The following is an 11,649-nucleotide window of genomic DNA, read 5'->3' as shown; positions in this document are numbered from 1 at the left end:
TGTAAGTCAAGTAAATTAATTTAAACAAAATTTTGGTTACAATAAATAAATACATGTGGTGTCTTCCGTTTAAATGTAAATATCATTTTCATTTACTAATCTACAGTTACGTGCTTCTTATCGATTTCATATTTTATTTCTATTTTCTCTTTAAATCGATAATAGCTAGCTTCCGAGAAAATTCCAATATTTCGTAGGTCCACTGAATAATAGTCTTATATAACATGTTATGGAACAGCATGTCGAATAAACTACGTTAAAATCTTTGAACATTCAATTATGGGTATTTCTTCATATTCATTAGGGGTAAAATTATTTATTATACTATCGTATCTCTTAATTAGTGCTCCCTCCGTTTCGTTATAGTCGAGTCATTTTACTATTTTGGAAAGTTTCTTTATAGTTGAGTCATTTCCATATTTGGTAATTTTTTTCTCTTTCTTAAACTCTCTCTTACTTTATTCACTTTATACTTTATTCTCTCTACCATTAACGGACCCAGGTGGGGTGGGATGGGGTCGGCCGACCCCACCGCCGGTCCATGAATACCTCCGAGAACCTCCCAAAATCAGTCGTCAACCTAGCGCTGCACCGGCTCCAACCCCACGCTATGGCTGCTTTGTCTCAACGGAAGAGAAATGAGGAAGAGAAATCGAAGAGAAAAAGCTTCGTGAGAAAATTGAGAACGGAAGAAAAATTGCAGAAGTTTGGAAAAGACAAATGGAGATTGGAGAAGAAGCGGCGCAAAGCTGTAATTTGTTTTAGACTTTTAGTAATCCTAGTAATTTTATCTAATGAGTATAGCATTATTTTATTTCATTTTAGTGTAAACGTAAATACTAGCTAGTAGCACTATTAACATGTGTTTGTTGATTTAATAAGTATGTTTTATTACTAGTCCAAGTAAATTCTGAATGTGAAAATATTAAAATAATACTCCCTCCGTCTCCGATTAAGAGTCACATTTTGACCGGACATGGGTTTTAAGAAATGTAAAGAAAAGTTGGTTGAAAAAGTTAATGGAATGTGGGATCCATTTTTTTATATTGGTTTTGTAATAAAATGTAAGTGAATTGAGTTAGTGGAATGTGAGACCTACTTACTATTTATGGTAAAAATGAAGTGTAACTCTTAATTGGGAACGGACCGAAATGGAAAAGTGTGACTCTTAATTGGGGACGGAGGGAGTAGTTATTTAGTATGATTCATTAATTTGATTTGATTTGACTCTTATTTTATTTGCAGTTAACAATAACAATAAAATTACAAATAAAATAAATAGTATTCTTAAAAGTTAATAAAAATATAGTTAGAATAATAAAAAGGATGAAATATTAAATATTTTATAACAGCATAAACAGTTAAATTATTGTATATATGATATGTTTTTTATCTTTTAAAAAATATGGATACTGGCATTAATTAATTACCGTGCTTAACAAATAATCAATATTTAAATTGTATTAATATATATACTCCCTTTGTCCCAAGATAAGTGAGCCAAATACGAGATTTAAGTAAATGGGGTTTGTTAGTAAAATGGAAATAATAAAGTAGAGAGAAAATGTCACAAAAAAGTAAATGACTCACTTATCTTGGGACGTCCCAAAAAGGAACGTGAGTCGCTTATCTTGGGACGGAGAGAGTATTAATTATTTTTCGACCCCACGAGTCCAGTTTTCTGGATCCGTCATTGCTCTTTACCTTTTCCTCTCTTACTTTTTTATCTATTTATTTAACACACCCAAAATTCATTTCTAAAATTCCGTGCTCAAAAGTTTTGCCTCAACTATAGCAAAACGGAGGGAGTACGTCATAACCCAAATATAATTGCCAGTATTTTATTGCATTCCTTTAATTTTGCCGTATATGTATCACTACTTTTGCCGTCTTAGCCATAATAATTTTTTGTCTCTGTTGAATTTGTTAATTTTTGTAGTGATAATTAAGTGTGAATAAAATAATTTGAAGTGTCTTTGGTAGTTATTCTGAAATATAGCATATTTGATGCAAAATTAGCATAGAAAATTTGCACGGCCAAAAAGAACCACCATGGTCAGCCAATAACAATCAACTTACATAGACACATCTGCAATTTCGAATTTCGAGAGTCATGTTTGATTGATACATAATTTATTCGTTTCATTTTCAAAATTATGTTTTTTGTTTGACCTATAATATTATTTTTGACACGTTATGGTGTTCAATTGAAATTTAATCATCGTTCGATTAATCTTGTTTATAGTTTGATTATTCAAGTCATAAAATATATTTTTGAGTTGGAAAATAATAACGTTTAATTAAATAGAGATGATCAAAATTAAAAATAGAATTAACTGTCTATAAATATATGAGTTGTACGTAAATTTTGGCATGCAACGGATTCCGTTTTGATTGTACAAAACTATATGTTTGGAAATTTGTAATTAGTTAAAATTTCATGGCGAACAACCATATTTTTGGAAATTTATTGCAATTCGAATGGTGCCATTGGAAATTTCTCTACAATGGTCTTTTAATCATACACCATACATAAATTCAAATTGTGACGAGTAAAAGAATTTTTCAATAGACTACCGATTGACCATAAGGTTAACCGTTAATATGATACTCCCTCCGTCTCGCTTTAGCAGTCCCATTGACTTTTCTGCACTCGTTTTGTAAAAATGATAATAAATAGTTAAAGTGGAGAAATAATAAAGTAAAAAAGAGAATAATGTGGATAAGACTCTTCTCTATATTATTCTCTTTTTTACTTTATTATTTCTCCACTTTAACTATTTATTATCATTTTTACAAAACGAGTACAGAAAAGTCAATGGGACTGCTAAAGCGGGACGAAGGGAGTATTTATAAGGTGTAAATAGTTATGTTCACATTAAAACTATTACATTGGTTAAAAGGTTTTGATGCACATGTCCATTTTATTGAATGACTCGTTGTAGCGGAAAACGACATCACCATTTCTAACAAGATCTGCAAATTCAGCTCGGGTGGATGGAGAAACTAGCTCGCTCCCAATAGTCGGAATGGGCGGGACCGATAAAATAACTCAGATGAGATCTAAACTCGGGCAGAGATGTGTTACCAAAATCTCGAAGACAAAGATACATGTAAATTCAAAGGCGCTATACATGTGAATTTCAATGTAACTTCAAATTATGAATCCTACTAAATAGTTATAATAATATACTAAGTAATTTGAATTATATAATTTTAGTAGCATTATTTATTATTTATTATAAAGTCATCCAATTAATTATTTAAATAATTTTAATGTAATTATTAACACATTTATAATCGATAAATGTGTTGTCATTCATATGTAAATATCCTTATCATAGGAGTACTAATCTAAACTCACTCGATTCAGCTGTTGGATCTGTGCTTCACTACTGCAAGAGCAATTCCGACTCCGTCATTGATTATCCCGGAGTTAGTTCATCATCGAGATCTGCACTCAAGAGTCAAATTGAAGATCTGCCGGTTAAGCTGAGGAGATTAGCGGAGAAACTTGCACCAACGAGCGGAGATGATGTGGTTGGATTTGATGAAGATTAACAACAGTTGATGTACCGAATAACTGGCTATACAATCCTCTCTATTGTGGGAATGGGAGGCATTGGTAAGTCCACACTTGCTACACATACTTATACTAATCCAATGATCGTGGAGCATTTTGATATTAGAGCTTGGGTCACAGTATCACAAGATTATAGTGTAGACAGTGTTAGAAAAGAAAAGATTGTGATTGGAATCAATTACTCTAATTAGGTAATTGACAAAATATTTTGTAATTAAATTATAATACTTAGTGCCCAAGAATACTTGAAGCTTAAGAATACTTGGTGCTCAAGAATACTTGGAGCACAAGTTCCACCATATTTACTTGTTTGTAATCCCTATTTAAAGGGTGCTTTATACAATGAAATCATCATCCTATTCAAAACAACCGTTCTCTTTTCTTCTTCTCTTTCAATTATGTTTTCTGCACCATTTTACATGGTACCAGAGCAAGACTCAGAAAAGTTTCATCATCGTCCCTAAACCTTTCCCGACCTTTTAAACCAAAACCTGCAGAAAACCATTCAACATGTCAGAAAACGGCGAAAAAAACAGTTCATCCCAGTCGGATGAAATTGCTCGGCAAATGGCTGAGATCATGAGCCGAAGCCTTTCCCTGATAATACCACCCAAACTAGAAACCACAGAAAACCCACCAGAAAAACCAGTTGTGTACAAAATTGATACACAACCTCTCCACGTCGGAGGCAGCAAGTTAAACGGAGACAATTACTCCGAATGGGCCGTGCTAATGAAGACGGCTATAAGCGGCAGGGGAATGGTATCTCACGTAACCGGAGTGCCGCCTCCCCCGCCACGAACAGATCCAGCCTTCCCGCAATGGCAACAAGCCGACCATTGCGTGTTTACATGGCTGACACAAAATATCGAGTCGCGGCTGGTCAGCCGGGTGTTAAAGCAACCGACTGCCAAGCACATATGGGATGCATTGGCGGTCACTTACGGAAGCGGTGGAGACAAACTCCAGATTTACGACCTGCACATCAAAGCCAGTATGGTGAAACAAGGAAGTCAATTGTTGGAAGAGGTATGGAGCACCCTACAAGATATGTGGACGTCAATACACCAAAAGCGGAAAAATCCTATGAAATACCCCGAGGATATGGAAATACACGACAATTGGATCCAAGAACAGAGATTGTATACTTTTCTGATTGCCATTGATGGCAAATACGAATCAACAAAGAGAGAGATAGTTAAAATGGAGTCACTCCCCTCGGTGGATCTTGCATATAACTTGATCAAACAAGAAGAAACAAGATCCCAGGTTCTGCAGTCAGGAGCCGCAACCACGGCGGATGGCATCGGGGCTGGACTCATCGCCCGAGGAGGGTCGAACCAGTCCGGTGGCGGTTCGAGGAACGACAACAATCGAGGTGGAGGTGGCTAGAATCGGCGAAGCAACGACGAGGACAAATCGAAGCTGGTTTGTTCCTATTACAAGAAGAAAACACACACAAAAGACAAGTGCTTTGAATTGATTGGATATCCCGATTGGTGGGAGGAGAAACATGCCAAGAATTCAACCGCCCCGCCGCTTGCACGCACAGTCGCACACCCTGGAACCGCGGCGGCAGTCGTCGGAGCAGATGGAGGTGGCTATCCTCACGCCGCCACCAAGGGCAACAAGGAAGTCACTCAAACTTGGGGTGGCGATAGGGGAGCTGCATCGATTGGCGCTGCAGAACCGGTGATACACACCGGCAACGCTAATTTCGACGGAGGGACAGTGATTCGAGACTGGGGCGAGGCGGAATTTGGATGAGTTGGGGAAGGAGCGGCGGCGGTTGAAGGTAAGGTAGGGTTTGATGGTTCTTTTATTAAAAAGCTTCAAACCCTACGAAAATTCCAAACTTTACCCCAAAATTTTGATAATTTACCTTATGCACCCCATTTATTGCCCAATGACCCCCGAACTCCTATTTCGTGCAAATCAGACCTCGAATTGTGTATTATTCCTGTAAATGCCCAAATTGTGTGTAAAAATAGGTTTCAGCCCTTAGAAAATTGTGGAATTGCATATAAAGTGTCTAGTGAAAATAAGAAGAACGATAGGTGGATATTCGATTGTGGGGCGACAGATACAATAATTTATGATGCTTCGGATCTTACAGAGATTCATAAACCTCAGAAATCCCATATTCAGACAGCTAATGGGGAGTTTATAAGAGTTGAAGGAGCGGGAACTGTGAAAATGTCACCTACTCTTCAATTATCTAATTGTCTTTATATTCCTTCGATGTCTCACAAATTGTTGTCTATTAGCCATGTCACGAAGGAATTAAACTGCACCTTATTGATGCAACCACATTTCTCTCTGTTGCAGGATATCCGAACCGGAGAAATAATTGGACGTGGCACTGAACGTGATGGATTATACTATGTAGACGAGATAGCTCAAAAAGGGGCTGCCATGCTAACTCACGGGTCTGCCGATAGGAAAGCTTGGCTTTGGCGTCGGCGCTTGGGACATCCATCTATCGGTTACTTAAAACTATTATTTTCCGAATTTGTTTCTAAACATGATGAGTATTGTGAAACTTGTTTTTTGGCCAAAAGCCACCGAACTTCTTATCCTTTGAATAATACTCGTGTTGATTTCCCATTTTCCTTAATTCACTCTGATGTGTGGGGGCCCGCACCTTTTACTGGGGGACAGGGTCTTAGATATTACTTAGTTTTTATAGATGATTGCACTCGCATGACTTGTCATGGGTATACTTTATGAAACAAAAATCTGAGGTTTATACACATTTTTTACATATTTTTAACCTTATCAAAACCCAGTACCAACACTCTATAAAAATCCTGAGATCAGATAATGGGAGGGAATTCGTTAACTCGGCCATGAAACAATTTTTTCAAGAAAATGGCCTGATTCATCAAACCAGTTGTGCCTATACTCTCGAACAAAATGGTATAGCCGAAAGAAAAAACCGTTCCCTCCTAGAAATGACCCGCTCTATGCTCATTGAGTCAAAAGCCCCGAAAAACTTCTAGCTAGAAGCTATTGCCACCTCAGCCTACCTCTTAGACAGATTACCCACATGTATCCTCAAACACCAAACACCACTCCAAGCCTATCCTCATTCACCAAAATTCCACCACCTTTAACTCTTGAACCACGAGTCTTTGGGTGCTCTGTTTTTGTTCACACCCCGAAACATGAACGAACCAAACTTTCCCCTTGTGCAATCAAGTGTGTCTTCGTGGGATACGGGGTAAACCAAAAGGGGTATAGGTATTTCGATCCTAAAACCAACCGAGTGTTTGTCACCATGGATTGCAATTTCCTTGAAACCGAATACTTCTATACCCACCTCAGCGGTCAGGGGGAGAGTAGTGGTAAGGACCCGCTAAGTTGGATATCAGCGCCAATGCCAACACCAAGTAATCTCGAAGTGGGCCTAATAGAGACGGCAGTAAACGGTTCCGCCGAGCAAGTCTCTGAAGTAGGACAGTCTGTTCCTGAAGGTGACGCTCACCCAACTACTTCCCCGTTGAGGCTATCCAATGTAAGTATTGATAACCCTGTAATCCCGGTTCCTTTTACTATTGATGATGTAAGTGTTGATGAAGAAATAGACCCCGTTGCGGAGAGCACAGGTGAAGAAGCTAGTGAAGTAGAAGGGGTCGAAGGAGTTGACCCCGACACAAGGGGATACATCCTTCCTCATCGGGAGAACAGGGGAGTTCCACCTAAAAGGTACACACCTGAGAGGATTAATAGGAAGGCTCGCTACTCCTTTGCTTGCCTAGTTACGAGTCATCTATCAGAAATGACCCAAGCTTTTGAGAAAGCACTGTATGAGGAAGAAGAGATCCCACAGTCATGGGAAGAGGCTATGAGAGATAAGCACTTGAGAGAGACAATGCAAAAAGAAATTGACGCACTGATCCGAAACAACCCTTGGGAAGCGATCTGTAGGATGTCGATGGGTCTTCACTATCAAGAGGAGACCAGATGGCTCAGTTGAGAGTACAAAGCAAGGCTGGTTGCGAAGGGCTATACTCAGACTTATGGGGTAGACTATTCAGAAACCTTCTCCCATTAGCCAAGATGAACACAATTCGAGTTTTGTTATCTGTAGCGGCATGTAGAGTTTGGCCTCTGCACCAATTCGATGTGACGAATGCCTTTCTTCACGGTGAGCTGAAGAAAGAAGAAGACGTATATATGGAGGCTCCTCTAGGATTTGCAGCAGACTTCAAGATAGGTAAAGGATGTAGGCTAAGGAAAACATTATATGGGTTAAAGCAGTCCCCAAGAGTAACTCTGAAGAAAAGAGGAGATAAAATCACTTGCTTGATCATTTACGTCGATGATATGATTATCACAGGTAATGACTTGGAAGAAATTGAGAGCTTGAAGAGGAATCTGTTTCAGGAATTTGAAATGAAGGATTTAGGAGATCTCAAGTATTTCCTTGGGATTGAAGTGTTAAGGTCACAGAGAGGGATCTTTTTGAGACAGAGAAAATTCATTTTGGACATCCTAGCAGAGACGGGTCTCCTAGAGTGTAAGCCAGCAGATACGCTTATAGCAGTTAATCATGGGTTGCAGAATAATGATAAGGCCGAGTTGACCGATCGAAGTCGACATTAGCGACTAGTTGGAAAACTTATTTATCTATCACACACTAGGCCAGACATTGCCTATGCAGTAGGGATCGTAAGTCAGTTTATGCATCGACCATAGACGGACCATATGGAAGCAGCGCTCAGGATTTGCCGATATCTGAAAGGGACAAAGGGACATGGAGTGTTGTTCTCTAAGAGTGATAATTTTTACATTCATGGGTACACTGATGCTGATTGGGCAGGGAATCCTAATGATAGAAAGTCAACCGCCGGGTACTTTACCTTTATTGGAGGTAACTTGGTGACTTGGAGAAGCAAAAAGCAGAAAGTGGACACCCTCTCGAGTGCTGAGGCAGAGTTTCATGGAATCAAAAGTGGACTAACTGAGATAATGTGGCTAAGAAGACTGATGAAGGAACTCGGCTTAGCTCCTAGCAGAAAGTGTCGACTGTACTGTGACAACAAGGCCGCTATAAGCATCTCAGAGAATCCAGTTCAACATGATCGAGCCAAACATGTTGAGGTGGATCAAGGAAAACATTGAAGGAGACATTGTAGAGCTGCCATTTGTTCGCTCAGAGGATCAGCTTGCTGACATTTTGACAAAGGCAGTCAACAAGAGAGTTTTTGAAGATGCACTTTGCAAATTGAGTATTGGAGACCCCACAACTCAAGTTGAGGGGGAGTGTTAGAAAAGGAAAGATTGTGATTGGAATCAATTACTCCAATTAGGTGATTGACAAAATATTTTGTAATTAAATTATAATACTTGGTGCCCAAGAATACTTGAAGCTCAAGAATACTTGGAGCACAAGTTCCACCATATTTACTTGTTTGTAATCTCTATTTAAATGGTGCTTTATACAATGAAATCATCATCCTATTCAAAACAACCGTTCTCTTTTCTTCTTCCCTTTCAATTATGTTTTCTGCACCATTTTACAGACAGTATTCACTCACAATTACTAGCTTCGCTTAGAGGAATAGTTGATCCAATTGGAAGGCATTCATTGGAAGCATTCGAAGTTGAGATGTTTCGAGTTTTATTGGAGAAGAGGTATCTCGTAGTAATGGATGACATTTGGAGCGAGGAAGCTTGGCATTGTGTAGGGAGGCTATTTCGTGACGATCATAATGGAAGCAGGACCATACTAACCACAAGGCTAATGGATGTGGCTACTGCCGTATCGCACAGTATTCATATGATGCGTTTCCTGGATGACGAACAGAGTCGGCGTTTGTTCCAAAGGAAGGTTTTCGGAGATGATGATTGTCCTCTTCACCTACAAAGTGTTGGGGAGAAAATTGTAAAAGGATGTGGAGGACTCCCCCTCTCCATTCTTAATGTGGCGAGACTTTTATCTAGGATTCCTAGAACTCCCGAGTCGTGGAAGAAAATTGAAGTATATGATGGGCAGTTGGGATCGATATTATCTTTGAGTTACAATTACTTGCCTCAATACTTGAGGAAGTGTTTCTTGTATATGGCAGGCTTCCCTCGAGATTACAAGATCCGTATCTCTGAACTCATCAAACTTTGTGTAGCTGAGGTAGGGCTGGGGAATTATACCGAAATACCGGAATACCAGACTTACCGTACTGAAAAAATACCGAAAATACCAATTTTTCGGTATACCATAGTTTTCGGTACGGTATCATATTCGATACGGTAACGATATTAGATTTCCTATACCGCGGTATACCGAATCTTCAGTATACCGGTATACTGAACTATCAATATATACCGAAGCTTAGGTATACCGTGGTATACCGATTAATTATATACATATATTTATATACTAGAATTTAAAAAAAAAATATATTCTATTATAAAAATAAAGAAAAATTCGAATTTGTGATCCCTATTTTCTGAAATCTCAAAAGTCTTTCAAATCTCAAAAGTCTCTCAAAACTCAAAAGTCTCTCAAAAGTAAAAACCTCAAACCCTCGTTCCTTTTCCGCTGCATGAATCACTAAATCATCATATCTCCACCGGTACACCACATCTTCGCCGTCTAGGTGCAACCTCTGCTCCCCCGCGCCACCACGAGGTGACCGTCTTGCTTGCCAATTCCGCCGGTGTCCGCAAGCTCGCCGCTCAGCTCCACCGCCAGCTCGTCGCTCACCTCGAAACTGCTTCATCAAGGTAATCTTATTTTTGTTCATTACTTCATTTATAGTGCTTTATTAGATACTGCATGTTTAATGAAAAGGGATCGTTGTTGTTTCTTTGGTGTTGCTATTTTGGAGATTGTAAAATTAAAATTCTAGTATTAAGTATTAACTACCATATTTTCATTTATCTATGATGTTTCATCAGTTATCTTAGTAATTTAATAAATAACTTATTGAATCTTGAATGTGAACTGGACAATTTAATAAATAACTTAGTGTTCTTCCTATCACAGATTTTGCTGAGTTATCAATTAATTAATTAATTAATGGGATAGCTTAATTTGTAAAAAGGGTTTATACGTAGTAGTGACTAGTGAGTGCTCCTTTTACTGCTACTGAAAAATTGAGCAACATGCATATTTATTGATTGTAAGATTAATTGTGTTGTTATTTTTTCAGAATGGAATCAGAGTCATTGCATGCTCTTCCTAATCCACCTATTCATGAACCGCCAAAAACAGTTGATGGTGGTACTAGTCGAAAGCGAGCAATAGAAGATTCGACAAAAAAACCTCCCTTAGCTCCTAAAAATAAGAAGTGTAGCCCATACTGGGATCATTGCGAAAAGAGAGTAGAGAAATTAAAGAATGGCAGTGAACAAATAACTGGGATATGCAATTACTGCAAGGTTGAAATACCATGTTTGGGTGGAAATACAAGTGGGTTGATAAATCATTTAGTGAAGAGATGCACATTATCTCCACTGTATGAGAATCATGGTCGCGAGAAAGGTCAAACGTTGTTGACGAATGAGACCATGGGACAAGGAAGTCAGTTGGTTGCACACAATTTTAATCAAAAAAGGTGTGAAATGAAGGTAACTGAATATGTGATCATTGATGAAGTGTCTTTCCGGGCCGTTGAAGGGAGGGGGGATTTGTTTCTCTCCTGCACGAACTAGAACCAAGATTTCGAATTCCTGATCGAAAAAAGTTGCAGGTATGGTTTATGATTTATACTTGGAGCATAAGAAGGAAATTAAGAATGTGATTAGGGGACAAAGAGTGAGCATTACTACAGATACTTGGACATCGATCCAGTATATAAACTACATGGTTATCACTACATATTTTCTAGATAGTAATTGGAAGTTGCATAAGAGAATAATTAACTTCACAAAAATCACTAGTCACGGAGGGGAAGAAATAGGCAAGGTGATTGAGTTTTGCTTAAGAGAGTAGCGGAAAGAAAAAATATTCTCGATTGTAGTCGGTAATGCATCTTCTAATGATAGTACAATTGACATTTGAAAAAGAGAATGAGAATTGAAAAAAATTGCTTTTTAATGGAAAATATTTGCATTTGAGA

This window comes from Salvia hispanica, chromosome 1 (genome assembly GCF_023119035.1).
Source record: "Salvia hispanica cultivar TCC Black 2014 chromosome 1, UniMelb_Shisp_WGS_1.0, whole genome shotgun sequence".
Lineage (NCBI taxonomy): Eukaryota > Viridiplantae > Streptophyta > Magnoliopsida > Lamiales > Lamiaceae > Salvia > Salvia hispanica.
This window is presented reverse-complemented; position numbering follows the sequence as displayed.